Here is a 19107-nt window from a genome sequence, read left to right on the forward strand (position 1 = left end):
CTCCCAGCCAACCCTGGAGTGGAGGAGGGCCCCGGTCACACCGCCACGGAGTCACGGGCACCTGTGAGGGATCTATGCAAGGTGCCCGGGCCCCCCAGGAATTCACAGTTGGGTTGAGATGATCTGCCTGTCACAGTGAAAGTTAGTGTAAAATATAGGAGCTCGCCCTGACCAAGTAGCTCAGCTGGTTGGAGCATTGTCCCCGAACACCAAGGTTGCGGGTTTGATCCCCGGTCAGGGCACATGCAAAAATCAACCAATGAATGCATAAATAAGTGGAGTAACAAAACCGCATTTCTCTTTCTCCCTTCCTCTCTCTTTCTAAAATCAATATTTAAAAAAAAACAACAAAATATAGGAGCTAAATACTAATGAGAAATGACCCCATTCTCCAAAGGTTATTTGGTTTAAAAATGTGAAGGAAAGGGAGGTGCCCAGTGATTCCAAGGAGGGAATGCTTGGAACTCAGGTCTTCTGAGTGTGGGGGCTGACGGTGGGAATGAGGACGTCTGCACCTGGGGCTTGTGGTGATGTTCTGGCTCCTCTCTCACCTGGTAGAAACAATCCGTTATCAAAGATTAAGGAGATCAGACACCCTAGATGGAAACAAGGCAATGGGAGAACAGCCTTCATACAGAGCATGGTTCTCACAGTGCGTTCACTAGAGCAGCAGCAGCTGGGAACTTGTTGGGAATGCAGAACTTCAGGCCCCACCTCAGACCTGTTGGGGGCAGGACCCAGCCATCTGTGTTTTGACAAGTTCCCAAGTGAGGCATCTATGGGGCACTAGATTTTAAGAGAGTGACCTGATAAAAAGTACGCCTCTTTTTTCAGTTATAAATTAATACCTTTATTATAAAAATTTGGAAAATCAGAAAAGTACAAAGCAGATTAAGATATTCAGTAATTCCACCACTCATAAATAACTCCAATTAATACTATTAATATTTTGGTATATCTTCTTGCAACTTTTTAAAAAGTATAGATATATTTACTTGACCTAAATTGGGATTGTGCTGGGCATTCTGCTGCTTTGGTTACTTAGCATTTTAGCTGTGGACACGTCCTAATCATTCATAGAAAGTCTCATTTTAATGGCTTCGTACTATTCACTCACATTACTGTATCATAATAGGTATATATTTGGGTAGTTTCCAATTTTCTCTAACTTATATAGCACTACAATGAACAACCTTGGCTCAAAAAAGCTGATTATTTCCTTAGCCTAAAATGCTGGAAAAGGAATGACTAGGCAAAGACTAAATATTTTATTATTCCTATTAATTATTTATATTTCTCGATGAACTTTTTACTATTTAAAAAGTTTTAACAGATATGTATGTATTTCTAACACATGTGGCAAAGAAATTCATGTATTAACCCTATAAAAAGAGCCTCCCTAAACCCTAAGGGAAAGGCATACCGCTCCGTGACTTTTATAAAATGGGAAAAGGACATAGAATTATATATGGCAAATGGCCAATTCGCATAGGAGGCAATGTTGAGCCTCGTTACCAGTGAAAAACTCAAGTTATAGCTCCAAGATACCACCTCTTTTTCTTTTTAACTCATCAATTTCACAAAACTTTGTTTAAAAAAGACAAATTAGACTGGCAAGGGAAAGTGCAGTGAAATGGATATTCCCACGCGTATCTTCCGGAGGAAATATAAGTCGGTAGTTCCTTTCGGGAGAGCAGTTAGTTATGTTTTACCAAAGATTTGTTCCACTAGGATAGCTCATTAGACGTCATACAGGCTCCACCCACAGGTCAATGTTTTGTCGGGTGAAAGGAGCGAGTTATTTTGTTGTGCAAGAAGAGTGAACTCCGACTCAGGGCATATGATGGTCCAAGCACTGCTTTAACTGCTTCACTTGTGTTAACTTGTTGAACCTCCACAACCATCCAATGAGGGACTACTTATTATTTTTGTTTTAGAGATGAGAAAAATGAGGCCAGAGAGGTTGAGCAACTTGTGTACAGTCACACAGCAGGAGATTGGCTGAGCTAGGATTCGAGCCCATAAATCTCCCTCTGACACCTGTGCTCTTAACCTCCATGGCAGTCTGCTTCTCAATATGGCAGAAACTGAGAAACAGGAAGGTTCAGTGACAGTCTCCCGAGCCACCTGAGACCAGGAGGGCCTTTTCTTGTCCATTAACCCATCATTCATTCATCCCTCCCATTACCGTCCACATACTGACCTTGCCTTTGGGGTCTGGTCAACCCTGTCTCCAAGACGCTCTCTCTGCTTTTGAAGCGTCCACATTTCAGAGAATATAAGAAAAGATTTGTGGTTTATAAAGAGCTGAAAACTTGCTTTGTCCCTAGAGGGACTGGTTTGTTCTGGTGTCACCCATTTTTTCTTGAAAATATACCTGCATTTTCTGTATATTGGCTGTTGGGTCATTGGGGCAAAGGGAAGCAGCTGGCTAGATTCGTAGCTCTAACCCATTCCCAGCCCGTTTGTATCATGGGATCTTTCAGAAAGGTAAAAGTGAAGTTCTTTCTCAGGTCACAGCCTTTGCTCAGGGGCCCAGAGGTATGGCTGGTGCCATGGGAGGCATAAGAGAATTAGAAAGTATAGAGTCTCTGCCCTTGAGGACTGTGACACCCTTCGGGGCAGTTCAGACCTACTCTCACAGCGTGACTGGAAGAGAGGGATTAAGACTCAGTGATGCAGGCCCTGCACTTTCCTCATTCAAACACCAGCTTCTGGTGGCTTAACCAGGAAGGCTTACAGGAGGAGGTGTCACCTGAATGGAGCCCTGAAGGATTTCAATGGCAACAGATGAGGAACGACAGAAGGACACACCTGGTAGTGGCAGGCTCCGCTATCCTCAGATTAGATGTATGTAGGGGGAGGCAGGATCCAGCCAGAAATGTAGGTAGATCCCTATAGTAGAGGAATTCAAGAGACAGATCAAGGATTGTGGGTTGTGTTTTTTTCTGTTTTTTTGTTTTGTTTTGTTTTGTTTTTTTTTGGTTTTTTTTTTATAGAGACAGAGTGAGAGTCAGAGAGAGGGATAGATAGGAACAGACAGACAGAAATGGAGAGAGATGAGAAGCATCAATCATTAGTTTTTTGTTGCGACACCTTAGTTGTTCATTGATTGCTTTCTCATTATGTGCCTTGACCGCGGACCTTCAGCAGACTGAGTAACCCCTTGCTTGAGCCAGCGACCTTGGGTCCAAGCTGGTGAGCTTTCTGCTTAAACCAGATGAGCCCACGCTCAAGCTGATGACCTCAGGGTCTCGAATCTGGGTCCTCTGCATCCCAGTCCGACGCTCTATCCACTGTGCCTCCGCCTGGTCAGGCTGTGTTTTGTGTTTTTTTAATCTTTGATTCTTCCTGTTCCCAGCACAGCCTGCAAGAGTCTTAGGACTTGCTGAGGGCTCTTTGTGTGTTTGTAAGTGAACAAATAGCTAAACTGAGGAGGTGACAGAGGACACGGAAGGTATTGTAGCCAGGGAGTGTCATGATTAAGGTGAAGTTTTGCTAAGACAAGTGTTTCTTAGCTCTTGATATGAAGAGAAGTCCTGAGCAGGGTGGTGAAGGACAGGTAAGGTGATGCCCAGTGGGAAGGATTTCACGGCACCAGGACTGGAAAGAGAGCCTGCCAATGCTGGCAGAGGCTACGCCCATGGGAAACCATCGCCAGGTTGTCTTATCATTCCACACCTGCAAGGATCTCTGGGAGAATGGCCACACTCCTTTGGCCCAGCCATCCCAATCCTTGTCCAGGGATTATGGGACTCTGATGGGCACAGTTTTACACCAAAGATTTGGTCTGGGTCCTGCCTGGCTCTCAGAGTGCTTGCTAGGCCACCCCTGTGAAGCGGCCTCTGAACCCCGGTGCCTGGGACCTCTCCACCCTGGATGGGCATGCACAGGAGATGCGGCTGAGAGGAGAAGCGGAAAGGGCTGTAGGTGTCAGGGTCCTTGGCCAGGGGCACTGTGTTTGTGTTAGAAGCATTGGTTCCACGTGACATGCAGGATGCGCACCCGCCTGATGGGAACAGTGGCAGAGGGGGGCATGGAGTAAAAGCAAACCAGACTGTGCGGAGGCTGGCCAACTTTTTGTCACCCACCCCCAGCACTGTCAGCTGCTCATTGTGTTACAGCAGGGGTCCCCAAACTAGGGCCCGCGGGCCGCATGCGGCCCCCTGAAGCCATTTATCCGGCCCCCGCCGCACTTCTGGAAGAAGCACCTCTCTCATTGGTGGTCATTGAGAGGAGCACATTGACCATCTCATTAGCCAAAAGCAAACCCATAGTTCCCATTGAAATACTGGTCAGTTTGTTGATTTAAATTTACTTGTTCTTTATTTTAAATATTGTATTTGTTCCCGTTTTGCTTTTTTACTTTAAAATAAGATATGTGCAGTGTGCATAGGGATTTGTTCATAGTTTTTTTATAGTCCGGCCCTCTAATGTTCTGAGGGACAGTGAACTGGCCCCCTATGTAAAAAGTTTGGGGACCCCTGTGCAGGAGTCAGGCTTGCCTGGTGTCCCCGGCCATTGGGCCATGAGAGCTTATTCAGCACATAAAGGGATTGCTCTAAGTATGAGCTAGGCCCAAAGGTGATACACACAGAAGGCTGAGGTCCAGACAGTGGCCAGGATGGCCAGCAAAGGTGAAGGGTCAGACAAGGCAGGCAAGAATTGCCATGAAGGAATCAGACGTGGTAGCCGTAGGAAGATCAGCACTGGGCTGGCCCCAGAGCGACTGGCTTAGCGATTGGAGGTGAGTGACAGAAAGCAGCACACTCAGCAGAGAGGGCGGCAGAAGCGGACTTTGGGCCTGTTTTTATGTGCTCTGAGGACTAAAGAGAGAGGTGGCCTCAAGATTGTGACTAGATGCATGTGATGTGGATAGAAGGGATGGCTTTTTGAAAGCCACAGCTGGTAGCTTCTGAAAAGAGGCTGCTGAGAAATCTTGCCATATTCATTTATTCATAGAATAAGCATGTGTAGAGTAGGCAGCGTGTACCAGAGTCAAAAGATAAATTAGACTCCATTGCTTCCCTCAAGGAACTTGTAGTGAGAGAGACATACTGATATAGGGCTTCTGCCCTTGACTGGACCTTGCATGTGGTACGGGTCTCCCTCCTACCAGGAACTATGATACCAGGAAAAAGTGTTTGTGTTGCTGGCCTATTGGGGTGCAGGGGAAAAATATTTTTTTCTTTTTTATCTAGCATTTGATATATGCAGAAGAGTAGCTATTATATACATGTGAGTGAGTGAGTGAGTGAGTATATGTTACTTTACTAGAAATAGTAAACTCCCATGGACCCATCTCTTACTTTAAGAAATAGAACATGACTAAAAATATTAAGCTCCTTGGTCATCTTCTTCCATGGCACCCTTCCCTTTCTCCCCAGAAATCATATTGTCCTGGATCATGGGCCTGTCATTCCCTTGCTATTCAGATGGTCTCATCATGTATATAGGACTTTACAAGGTTTTGTGGGTCCTAAAACAATAAAATGTAACATTGCCATATGACTCAGCATTCTGATTCTAGATATATACCTGAAATAATTGAAAACAGGGCCTGACCAGGCGGTGGCGCTGTGGATAGAGCATCGGACTGGGATGTGGAGGACCGAGGTTTGAGGCCCCAAGGTTGCCAGCTTGAGCGCGGGCTCATCGGGTTTGAGCAAGGCTCACCAGCTTGAGCCCAAGGTCGCTGGCTCAAGGAATGGGTCATTTGGTCTGCTGTAGTGCCCCCCCCCCCCCGTCAAAGCACATATGAAAAAGCAATCAATGAACAACTAAGGAACCACAACGAATAATTGATGTTCCTCATCTCCCTTCCTGTCTGTCTTTCCCTATCTGTCCCCCCAAAAAGAATTGAAAACAGAGACTCAAACATATACTTGTATATGAATGCTGATAACAATGTTATCTCTAAGAGTCAAAGGTGGAAACAACCCAGGTGTCTGTTAAGAATAGATCAAGCAGTAAACAAATACGTATATGTATTTGGAGTATTTTGTGGGTGTGTATGTACATATATGCATGTGCATATATAACGCAGTTAGTTGGTGTCACAGATGACTCTACCATACAGTCGAACCAGGTACTTTTCCCTTACGACACAGTCCCATTTGCAACCAAATGCAAATTCTTAGGACCACTGAAAGGACATTTTCAAGGATTCCTCAAGAAAGACGACCCTATTAGCTTTCTGGTTTCTGCAGGCAGATTTTCCCATGATGGGCGCTCAGTCGGTGCCCGCACACATGTGCAGGGACTCCCTGCATGGACACCTGTATTCCCTTTTCCTAAGTCACTAAAGTCACTTGAAGCACTCATATTTGTGAGACTACAGAATGATCAAGTTCAAAACTTTTCACATTGAAATGTTCATTTTATAAAGAAAAAATTAAACAAGAAGAGGGGGAAGACACTCAGTCCCACTACTTTGAAGTGCAATTCTTAAAACTGTATTAGCTCTCTGTAGTATTTTCCTCACTTTTTCTCTTAGTGTTCTTGAACACACGCAAACATGAGATTTCTGCACGTATACTTTGCAAACTCATTTTCTCAACCATCTATAATATTCTTCTTTTCCTGGAAAAACCGTATATAATTTTAAACCTCTTTATAAGTATAAAAGTAAAACATGTCCATTTTTTTTTTTTTTTGGAAGGAAAGGAAGGAGGGAGGGAGGGAATAAGAGAAAGAAAATTAAATTATTGTAATCCTGCTACTGGGTGTGATTGCTATAAATATATGTTACTCCAGATACTTTTCATAAACATATATTTTATTACTATCTGTACAGCACTGCACACTCACAACATGGCATGTTTTCATGCCAGTAAAATATTTACCTGTATTATTTTATTGGCTACAAGTCATTTCATTACATAAATGTACAAGCTCATACTTTATTTCACCTTTTTGGTTGGCCATTTTAAATTTTTTTCATGGCATAACAATGCTGAGATTAATATTGGATAATAAAACTGTAGCACATACTTAACAATTAGGATAACCAGGAAGTGGAATGCTGGCTTAGACACAATGTATATCATCGTTTGAGGGTCCCAAATTGCTAACTTGCCTACCAAAAAAAAATAATAATTGTGGATTTGTTTTCTCCTCTTTTCTTGACTGGCTGTGTCTGAGTTTTTTTCTCTGGGTGCATGTGTGTGTGCGTTTTTCTGTTTTGACAAGGTTTGTCTTGAAAAATGAATGGGCATAGGAAACCCATTCACAAGAAGGCCGCCGACTCAGGGACACTGATGTGGCTAAGCTGCCTGTGCATCCACTTTACCATCTGTCACAGCTGAGGTTAAACAGAACCCGCCTCCCTGGATCCCCTTCCTGCCAACTCACCCATCCTGCAGGACTCATCTTCCCCTCTGCCTCCTCCCTGCTCTGGACAACCAGAACAGTCCTGCACGGCGCTCGCCTTGGGTTACCAAATATTTAGAAGAAGGGGAGAAATGCCATCTAAGGACGCTTTTGAAGTTTCCTATTGAGTTTGTATAAATTAATTGTTAATTTCACAAATATTACATGAATTCATTCTACTCCTTGGAAAAAAGTAAAGCATGAGAAATAAGTTTCCACCGACATTTCCCCCCAGTCCAAATATTCCATTTTGTATCCATGTTGAACTTTTGATTTGTTGAATCTGGGCTTGTTTTCTATTCTGACTCAAATCCACAAGTGTTCATTGAACCCCTGTCCTAGGGGTTATGAGAGGGGCAGGGTCACAGGAATTAGTAAGGCACAGCCTTGGCCTCAGATGGGAGTGGGTGTAGACTCAGGTCTGGACCCAGACACCTACAATCAGTTTAGAGAGGGATCTTCTTAGACCTCAGAGTTGGAGATCCAGCTACCAGAGGCTGGTTTGCCCCACTGACAGTTTGCACCATCCTTGGCATAGCTCTGTCAGAAAGTTATTCCATGAAATCCAAATTGAATCTCCATGCAGCATTCTGTCCATGGAGCAACAGAACAAGACTATTTCTTTTCTACCTGACAGCCCCATCAGATTGCTAGCAGCTGTGCTGTGCCGTTCCCCCTGCTCCCATCCAGGCTTCCTCCACCTCCCCCCTCCCATGCTGGGCCCCCTCCCTGGGTCCTCCTGTCCAAGCACGCCCTCCACAGGACAGGGGACTGCACAGGGAGACCCCAGGCTCACCAGCCTCCAGGCAGAGGGGAAGGCTGCTTAGCTAGATGGATCCCCTTTCCCGGTCACGCTGGAGAAGAAAGACATCCAGAGTTGTGTATTCTAGGAAGGCCAGATGATGAGGAAAATTATATCTCAGGGGTTCTGATGGGAAAAGGAGTGATTAAGAATCATAATTAATCATTTCACACAGACAACAAGCCTGACAGCAAGGAGCTGCCTAGCACAATTGTTTTGTGGGTTTTGCCTTGTTATCAACCTCATAACTTAAGCCTTCCCCTAGATGCACTAATTAGGTAATTAGCTTCCCAAAGAGCATGCCTGTTAAAACCATACTGCAGGCTGCATGCAAGGTGCCAGCAACCAAGAGGCTTTTAGAGCTCTGCTCTTCCAACCAGGTGTGTGGCCAGGGCGGCCAGGGCGTGGACAGCAAATACAGGTGTGGTCAAAGAAGTCCCAAAGTGTCCCCTCTGATCAGTGTGGTATGGGACTGTGAGGAACCCCAAGGACTGCGTGTAAGAGACACATAAAAAACGGTCATTCTTGTGCTTGTGAGATAATAATATCGTTCCCATGGATGATGGTGATGATGGTGATGATGGTGATGATGATGATACCAATAAATTCAATAAATTCATAGGATAGAAATGATGGCTGAGTTGATATTAAGGATCTCTTACTAACCATGTCCTATAGCCGGAGTCCCCAAACTACGGCCCGGCCCGCGGGCCGCATGCGGCCCCCTGAGGCCATTTATCCGGCCCCCACCACACTTCCGGAAGGGGCACCTCTTTCATTGGTGGTCAGTGAGAGAAGCATAGTTCCCATTGAAATACTGGTCAGTTTGTTGATTTAAATTTACTTGTTCTTTATTTTAAATATTGTATTTGTTCCCCTTTTGTTTTTTTACTTTAAAATAAAATATGTGCAGTGTGCATAGGGATTTGTTCATAGTTTTTTTATAGTCCGGCCCTCCAGTGGTCTGGCCCCCTGTGTAAAAAGTTTGGGGACCCCTGTCCTATAGGCTTGTGGTTATGTCATTTTACCTCTTTGTGCCTCAGTCTCTTAGTCTGTGAGGCAGGGCCATCCTTCCAGCCTGCAGTTCCATTTGTGCTCAGTGATGTGTGCCCGTTTACCGTCATATCTGGGGGATGAGAAGCAGTTAGGTTCCCTAAGTCAGGGGCACGGGAGAGAAGTGTGGGGAGGGTAGCTGCTTGTGAGTGGCTTGCTATATGCACAAGAAAGTGCCTCTCTTATTTATTTTTTTAATGTAGTATTTTCTTTCTCCTTTCCATAAATAATATGTATTTGAGTCCATTAGCACAGTAACACAGCTCAGTATAGAGCTTCTAGAAAATATACAGCTACAGCCCTTGTCCTGCTCCTCCACTCATCCCATCCCTGAGCCGGGGCCCTGCCCCATTCATCATCTGGCTGTGTCCCTCCTGCTGCGTGTGTGTGTGTGTGTGTGTGTGTGTGTGTATGCATTTTCAAGTTATAAACTGTTCATAGACATCATTTTTAATGGCTCATGGATCTTTCCAATTCTAGAAAGGGAAAGGGCTCTATCCAGGAAGGGGCACAAGCTCCAGGTTTTCAAAATTGGGGAACCACGGGTGAGACAGGGCTGGCTAGCTGGGGTCCCTCTGCTCAGGGGCTGCAGGCTTTGGCAGGCCCTTGACCCCTTGCTTCTCCCCTGGACACCCATTCGCCTGTGACCAACCCCTCTGGCCTGGGTCCCCACGGCTGTTGCGCGGACCACTTCCCCTCCCCTCCCCTCCACCCACGCTGGGAACTACGTGGTCTTTCTCTCCAAGCTCTTCCCCTCTAGGGGGTCTCCCTAATCCAGAACCTCTGAGGAATGTCTCCTGCCAGGGTCTGTCTAGCTGCAGCTCACTGCCCCCTGCCACCCCTACCCAGGGATTCCCTCTCCCCGCTTTTTTACACGAAGTTTCAGAAACATTTAACAACTCTAGTCATTCCCACAGCAAGGAGCGAGTTCACCCTTGCTGAGAACATAGAAGGAGCAGGACAAATGGGTGGAGGGCCCTGGCCAAGCCGGGAAGGCCCTGCTCGCGGAGTTCAGTCTGAACGGGGTTGCTTTGCCATTGGGATCGTGCCATAAAGGCTCAATAAATACAGTGTGCAGAATACAGTGCCTCGGTTTCCCCGGTGGTCAGCCCGGAGTTCATTCTGGCATCCTTTGAGGGGCGCGCCTTCATTTTGGAGCTGCTGACCTCCCCGCTCACTCCCCTGTCCTTGCCCTGGGTCTTTTAACTTGCTGGCGCTGGGAGTGCGTGACCCTGACACAGAAAAACACTCAGGCAGCGAGTCCGAGAGCCTGTGGTCTGGCCCATCTGTCCCAGACTCACTGCGGGCACGTCCTCGCCTGTCTGAGCTTCAGTTTCCTCAACTATAAAAGGGGGTCACTAAACTAAATGAGCCTCATGGCCTGTGCAGCTCCATGTGTGTGTCTTGCTCCGCTGACCTAACATTCCAGCTTCGCCAGGCCAGCTTCCTTGTGCTTAAATCTATTCCCTGCAAGGTTCCTCTCATCCATTTCTTACTTCCCGCTTTCCTGCTCTCGGTTCTCCCGCATGAGAAAATTCCGGGCCCTGGCGCCTTGCAGTCCCTCCACATCAGCCTGCTGCTCCTGTTCCTGGGTGCTTCACCCCTGAGGGCACCCCACTACTCCCCTCAGGTGCAAAGGGCATGGGCTCTGGAGGCAGACACCTGTGACCATAAGCAAATGACTTGCTTCACTTTCCTGGCTTCAGATGTACTCAAAGGAATGACTTTCTAATGGTGGAACTTCATGAGCTCTGACAAATATTTGGGGGGAAGGTTTTATCTTCCTCAGGGGAGGAGAAAGAGGTGACATTTGTCTAGGCATAAAATCAAACCCCAGGAACCTCTGGGCTTCTTTTGAGAGCAGAGGATGGGGACTAAGGAAGTCAGTTTTACCAACCAGTTCCACAGCTATTCCCTGGAGAGCCTGGGTTCCAGGGAATTTGCCTTTCACTTCATTAGGCCCTTGAGCCAAGCTCCCGCTGGAGCCCAGAGGACTACTGATTTGAAAACCATCCCCCAGGGGGTGAGGGAAAGCTGCTTAGAACGGCCTAGGCAGGATCCCGTGTCCGTGCAGTTCGGAAACCTGCCACCTGACCCCAAGCACTGAGGTCCTGCCACGTACCCAGGACCCGGGTCCTCCCCAGCCCAGCCGCAGGCCTCTGCCCGAGCAGTGCTTATTCCCAGAAACACCTCGAGGCTCCCACTTCCATTCTGCCTGCTGGAAAGGTGTCCGGAACCTCCTGGAACCTTCTCGGGGAGCCCACTGTGCAAACTCCTCCTGGCCCTGCTGTGTCAGCCCTTTCCTGCCTACTCTCAGCCTTCCTCCCTCTCTCTTCCTCCTCCTCCTTCACCTCTTCCTCTGCCCCTTTCTGCATTCCCTGTACTCGGCCCTTCCCCACCCCTTCCCCTACTCCCACCCATCTTCTCCACCTCCCCCACCCTCCTTCTCAGGCCTTCCTCACCCCCTCCTCTCCTCTCTGCCCTGACCCTTCCTCCCCTCTCTTCTCTGCAAAGCTCCCTCCCTGCATTCTTCACCTCCTCTCCCTCCGCCCTGTCCCCCCCTCTCCTATTTCTTTGGTAAACTTTGCATCCTGGTATTTAAATCTCCACTTGTTTCCTGGTTCAGCTGAGGCTCTGATTCCAATTATATCACCTTCATCCTCACTCCACAGTTCTGGGCAGCCTGATGCTTGCTGAGCCCGCTTATATAACCGGTTCCTCCCCTCGGCCCTCACCCCTCCCTGGGCCCCTGCAATCCAGGCAGTTTGGAGGTAGGCAGCAAGAGAGGACCCATCCTTCTACTTCCCCCCACCCCCCTGCCGCAGACTCCCCTTCCCCAGTTCTTCCTGAGGCAGATTTGTTCCAGGCTGCCGAGTCCCTGGGCCCAGCCAAATGCCCATGTCCAGTGTCCCAGTGTGTCTGGGGGAGGTTTCACGGCTTCATTAAGGTATAACTGGCATGCTGGTGATTGTGTACAGCTTATAGTTTGATAGGTTTGCTGGTGAGAGCAAGACCACAGACAGGATAGTGGACAAATCAATTCCCCCAGGCACCTCCTGCCCCTCAGTGAGGCTCCATCCTGTCCCGGCCAGGTACCCCCACCCCCAACCTGGGGAATCGTCTCAATACATTGCCCCTTTAGGGTTTGTAGTTTCCGGCTTGCACTGTCTTCCCCTCCTCCTCCCCTAAGCCTCCCTCATTGTAACAGGTTTGTAGCCCTTGTCTCGTATGGCAGCTGCCTGCATCTCTGCTCTGCTGGCCTTGCAGGGCTGCCCTTTGGTTTAAGTGCTGCCTTCTTCCTTTTGTTGCCACTTTCAGAACTGCTAGGTCCCCCGGGAGGAGGCCCCCAGGAGGTCTGCACCCTCTGGGGGTGAAGAAGCAGTCAGGTGTTTTCTGATAGTGAGAAGCCTGGAGGAGATGCAACAGCAGGTTGGGAAAGGCTAGGAGGGTGGAGCTGGAGTCCTTCAGCCCCTTACAGTGTGTGTGTGTGTGGGGGGGGGCACCGAGTTGGGGTGGAGGGCGGGGAGCAGGCAGCTTGGCCTATGCCCACCTGGCGTTAACTCGGTGGCGATATTGCTGTCCAGTGAAATAGTTGTCATTTTTCCTTAGCCTGGTTCAGGTCGCAGGATGCCATCAGGATTTTTATCAGTAGGAGTAGTAGTATTAGGTTCTAAAAATGACCATAACAAGAATATTCCAACTGAGTTCCTATCTCAGTGCCCCCTTTTATGAGCACCTGGCGCTAGGCAGTGCCACATGATGTCAGCCGGTAGGTGGCTGGGTTGATCTGCACCAGTGTGTGAGCACCACGCATGTACACTTTAGGATTTCTGTAAACCAGTTAGTTGTTCAATGCAGCCATCTTTACAGTTGGCACAGTGTGAGGATCTCTTCTGGGAAGCTGCTGGTTTTCTTCCATCACACCGCTGATCAGGGCTGGGAGACCCCTTGGAGATGACCCAAAACAATACCTCCTGTCCCCACACCCTGGGGCAGGATCTCCTCGGGGCATTTGGAAAGTGGACAGGGATCTTATTTGGGGCTGTCCCACCCTGGAAGACACTATTGGTATTAAGTGGGCCAGGACCATGATGCCAAGTGTCCTCCTACAAGGCCCCAAAATTGCTGCACCCAAGATGCAAAAGTACCCCCATTGAGGAGCATTAGGATTCATCGCCGAGCTCCTGGCTTTGTGGAGAAGGTCCAGGAGTTGGTTTCGGTTCTGGCAAAGTGTATCAGGCCCCAGGTAGAGGGTGCTGAAGACAAGCAATGCTCAGCTCCTCCTCACCATGGGCCTGCAGTCACCTTGCTCTGTAAGCTCTGCGGTGGGCATGGGTGCCAAGGTTGCCCATGTCCAAAATCTCTCTCCAGACTCTGCCCATGTTAGCAGAATTGGGGGCTTGAAAGAAGGGCTTGTATTCTGAGGAGAGGACAGAAATGAAGGGGACGGGAGCCTACCACCTTTGCACACTGGCCCCAGCTCAGCCCGTGACAGGTGAGCCGCCCTGTTGAAACATGTCTCCTGCAGAGCCGCCGAGACATTTCTCAAAGCATCGCCAGCCAAGGCAAGCACTGTGGGAGTGTGGCTTTAGCAGGAGTGAAGGCCAAACCCTGTGATGGCTGGGCGTGGGCTCTTCTTATATAAGCCCCACACCCAGCCGCCTGTCGCTGCAGGGCTTGCCTGCCCGGGGCCTGGGCGGCACTGCAGGTGTGCCCAAGCATTGCACCACAATGCACCCACACCCCACTGGCCTGACTCCTTGTTCTTTGTACCCCAGCACGTCTCACTTGGGGAATGGGCCACCCAGGCAAACTTGCTGCCTGTTGGAAGACTGACTTCGGAGGACATTTCAGTCCCCAAGTTGCTTGCTTCTCTGACATCCTCATAGCAGATATGAAGAAGGAAGGATCTTCTATTACCATTTACAGTCTATATGCTTTCTATATAGCAGCCACTGGCTGGACCATATATATATATATATATATATATATATATATATATATATATATATATATATATATCTTTATTGAATTAGAATTCACATACCATGCAATTCACCCATTAAAAGTATACAATTCAAAGTTTTTAGTATATTCACATAGCTCTGCAATCATCATGTCAACACCATTATTTTTTTAGAATATATTCACCACCCTTAAAAGGAAACCCTGTAACTATTAGTGGTCTCTCCTCATTTCCCCCTACAGCCCTGGCAGCCACTAATCTACTTTCTGTCTACAGATTTGCTAATTCTGGACTTTTCACAAAAATGGAACCACACAATAGATGGTCCTTTGTGATCGGCTTTGTGCACTTGGCACGATATTTTGGGGGTTCATCCGTGTTGTAGCAGGTGTCAGAGCTTCATTCCATCTTATTGCCAAATAGTATCCTCTGTGTGGATCCACCACATTATTATTCAGTCATCAGTTGATGGGCATTTGAGATGCTTCCACTTTGGGGCTTTTATGAAGAATAAAAGGCTGCTATGAACATTCATGTACTGCTTTTTTGGTGGAGAACTATTTTCATTTCTCTTGTGTAGATACCCAGGAGTGGGATTGCTTGGTCCTATGGGATCTCTACTTTACATATATTTTTTACCAATTTCTGCAACTTGCCAAGGCAGCTGTCATCATCCCGGTTTACAGAAAAGGAAGCAAGGCTCTGAAAGGTGAAGAAATATCCCAAGACTACAAAGCAAAAGAGTTGCCTGAGCTGAATTCAAACTGCGCTGTGTGACTTTCTCCCGCACGGCCCTGTGCATGCTGCTCTGGGTCAGGACCTTCTGCAGCCCCGCAGACTGTTACTCACCTGTGCCTCTCCGGGCCTTCTCCTCTCTCAGCGCCGTAGTCCCTGATCCTTCTGTCCTTGCCAGAGGCCTTGGTGGCCCTTGATGTCTTTGTTATTTCCTGGTGGGGTCAGATGTGGTCTCTCATCTCTCACACTGGGAATGTGTGTTTCTGAACTTTGGAAGCTGAAGGCTGGTCTGTGAGCCACTATGACCCTTGGAATTTTCTTCTACTGTATATACCTGCAACCAGGTCTTTCCTGTCATATATTTGCATTTTCTGCCTCCTTTATAAATTTAATTCGTTGAACTGACTCTGATACAATGTAAAACCAAACAGCATTGCTGTGAATTATGTTTTTTGAAAGGCTGGCATTCCTTCTCCATATGCCCCCTTTTTGTGTGTTTTTGGGCAAATCTAGTGAAGGTGATTGACAGTGTGAGATATAAATGTGTCACAGCCACAAGTCATCACATTTTCTCCCTTCCTCCCCTTACCCCCACCAGAGACAGTATACTTCTTGCATGCAAACCTGTCTGCTGGTTTTGATAACCATTTTTGGTTGTGCTGGGATATAATCGTTAACACGGATTACTCATTCTATCAAGCAAGCCCTGTCTTCTTTCTCCAAGCAGACTAGGTTAGTTCATTCTTCCAGTCAGCATTTATTGAGCATCTGCTAGGCTGGAGTATGCTGCAGCTCCGTGATGAAGGTGTATCATTGTGATGATGAGGTGACAGGAGCTGGGGAAACGGTGTGCTGTGATCATGTTCTCTTACTGTTTAATGGGGAATTTCAGGATGTTCTTCAGTGCTTCTCTGTCAGAAGTTGTCAGTGTCAGAAATGTTTTTAAGTTGTTTTTTAAAGGCTATCTTTTTATAGCTAGCCTCTTAAGTTTCTTTTTTTCTTTTTTCAAAGTAAAGATTATCTGTTGGCAAGCTCCCGACTTGAGGAGGGTCTCCTGGTGTTAGATTCAGGCCCCCAGAGAGGGAACTGGTGGTTACCTGGGCCTTTCAATGGGCAGGATGCCAGTCCCAGAGAGAGGAGCCAGCTGTTCCCAGGTGGCTTGGTGTGGTCAGTACTTTTGTCAGGTCATCTCGGGCTCAACTGAATTAGGCATCAAATACATGCTGAGCCCACAGCTATAATATGGCTCATTTGGGTGGTAACACACACAAGCTATGTGATGTAGAACAAGTTACTTCCCCTCTCTCTGTTTCCTCACCTGTAAAACGGGCATAATAGTAGTATCTACTAGATGAGGTGTTGTGCTGCTTAGAACAGTGCCTGGCATAGAATAAGTCATAGTTGGCTATTTGGAAAACCAAAGCTTATGCCTGCTCTGTCCAGAACAGTAGCCTCTACCCACATGTGGCTATTGAGCACTCGAACTGTGGCCAAGCCAAAGCAAGATGTGCTGTAAGTGTAATACTTAGTATTTAAAAAGAATGTAAAATAGCTCATTAACCATTTAAAAAATATTGATTACACATTGAAATGATAATATTTATATTTGGACACACCGGTTTAAATGAAAACTATGTTGTTAAAATTAATCTACTTGTCTATTTTCACTTTCTAAATGTTGCTACTAGAAAATTTCAAATTACACACATGGCCCACCATTGTGGCTGCCATTGTATTTCTACTGGACAGTACTGGTCCAGATCAATAAAACATAGCCAACAGTGACAGTCAAAGAATGGCAGCTCCGAGCACGCCTGTGGTAGGAGGCCAGTGGAGGGAGATAGGGCCTCTGATGAGCAGCAGAGGCTTGAGGAAGCCAGGAAGTGGGCTGGGTTCCCAGGCAGCAAGAAGGAGTCCAAGGACCTGGGCACAAAGGTGTGGCAACAGGTCAGGAAACTCCTAAATGACGCACAGTAAGGCCAGAACACCCCACGACCTGCCCTTCCCCTGTTCCGGACGAGGATGGCTCTTCAGCCCCCCACCGTCCCGAAGACAGGGCCTTCCTCCACTCAGGTTCCCAGATTTGCTCCTCTGTGCCCCATTTCCAGGTCTCTGGCTTGATTTGCAACCTTGTTTTCCAAAGGCAAGCCTGCGTCCCCCTCCCCCAGCCCCCAGGGGTTTGCTTCAGTCTCCATTACCAAATGAGTGACAAGAAATGCAGCCCCCTTATTAAAATAATGTAATGTCTAACTAAAATAGAAACCCAAGATAACAGTTTTTGATGTTTTAATGACTGGGCTCATTAGACAGACTTCCCACTTAAAGTGTCTGTCTAGCAATTAAGGCTAAAAAATCATAAATGATGACCACACCTTCTGTGGTTTAATGGTTACTCTGAAGGCTGGTCTTATTATCTCGGTGATACAGTCTGTGATAAAAAAGAATTTAAGATACTCACCCAAGATTTATTTCCCCATTAGCAAGCTGGAGGAGGAAGGTTAAGAGTACTCTTAAGGTCAGAAACAGAAAGGAAAGGGAGAGGGGTGAATAATAAGATGCCTAGAATTTCCCTCCCGCAGAACCAGCCTCCTCCTCGCCCCGTGGGGAGGTCCCACACTCACTCGGAGGGGTTTTAACTTTTGCCTGTCACAGGGAAGTCTGTGAATTGTTACTCCAAGTGACCCCAAGCAGTTTGTTTAGTTAATTGTCAAGCATGCAAGGCTGAACTGTAGAATCACTACCTCCAGGAAAATTATTTGCCATCCTAATGTGCTGACGGTGGAGGAAAAGTAAAAGGGAGCGCTTGATGGGAAAAGCCTGGGAGGGTGCATCCACCTCCTCCAACCAAATGTCTGGGGGGGGGGGGGTTGCTGATGGAGCAAAGGGAAGTGAAATCAGTGGTTTGCTGTTGCCAGAGCAAGCGAGGCGGGAGTGCCCCATCCCTGCGGGGACTGGCTCGGGCCTGAAGGAGGAACCTGAGAAGGCTGCAGCGCAGCTGCTTAGGGGACACACATAATTGTGATCAGAAATAAGGTGGGAGGGGGCACCTTTAGCCTTGTATTAGGCTTGTCTTCAGTGATGAATGATATTTGGACAACTGAGGCCATTAACAGAGCCATTGTACCTGTCCTGGTGGGAGGGGACAGGCTGCCAGCTGCTTGAGATTGGAGTGTGATAACCAAGCTCCTTATCAGGGGGGCCCACTCAGAACCAGCGGGAGCTGCCTGGCCCCCTCCCGCACCCCAGCTAGCAGGAGGGGTTGGTGGGGGGTGCACCTAGCCAGTCCAGTTCCTTTTCGGATTGCACTTAATCTTCAGACTTGCCCAGTCCCCCTGCAAACTCTGTCAATGTCCTGGTGGAACAGGTAGGCCTGGGGTTTTACAAGGTATGTATGGGGCACAAGGGTTGCTGGGTGGTCACAAAGTTTAACCTAAAGCCAGAGTGAGAGTGAGAGTTCACGTAAATACCATCTACAGCAGCGGTTCTCAACCTGCGGGTCGCGACCCCGGCGGGAGTCGAACGACCAAAACACAGGGGTCGCCTAAAGCCATAGGAAAATACATATTTATTATACAATATATTTTTAAATAAAATATGTATTTCCAATGGCTCTAGGCGACCCCTGTGTTTGGTCGTTCGACCCCCGCTGGGGTCGCAACCTGCAGGTTGAGAACCACTGATCTGGGGCCTGTTTGGTCTGGCTTCACCCCATACAGAAAGGTTGTGGAAGCCCACAGGGTCAGTGGCAAGGCATTGAGGTGTGTTTGTTCAACAACTTTCAACACTCGACCCTTAGTTATTAAGTATTGATTCTATGCCAGGCATTGTGCTAGGGTAAACAGCGTGAAAGAGGAGACAGCGTACTTCACATTTATTTTTCTTTTTTTTTCCTTTTTGTATTTTCTGAAGCTGGAAACGGGGAGAGATAGTCAGACAGACTCCCGCATGCGTCCAACCGGGATCCACCCGGCACGCCCACCAGGGGCGACGCTCTGCCCACCAGGGGGCGATGCTCTGCCCCTCCAGGGCATCGCTCTGCCGCAACTAGAGCCACTCTAGCACCTGGGGTAGAGGCCAAGGAGCCATCCCCAGCGCCCAGGCCATCTTTGCTCCAATGGAGCCTTGGCTGTGGGAGGGGAAGAGAGAGACAGAGAGGAAGGAGGGGGTGGGGGTGGAGAAG

At 47.8% G+C, this 19107-nt stretch overlaps 1 protein-coding gene across 4 annotated transcripts in view; it reads left to right on the plus strand.

Annotated features, from left to right (window-relative positions):
- ZBTB7C (zinc finger and BTB domain containing 7C) overlaps positions 1 to 19107 on the plus strand; it is a 333977-nt gene that overhangs the window by 254305 nt on the left and 60565 nt on the right. The window lies entirely within an intron of this gene.

This window comes from Saccopteryx bilineata, chromosome 11 (genome assembly GCF_036850765.1).
Source record: "Saccopteryx bilineata isolate mSacBil1 chromosome 11, mSacBil1_pri_phased_curated, whole genome shotgun sequence".
NCBI classification, from domain to species: domain Eukaryota; kingdom Metazoa; phylum Chordata; class Mammalia; order Chiroptera; family Emballonuridae; genus Saccopteryx; species Saccopteryx bilineata.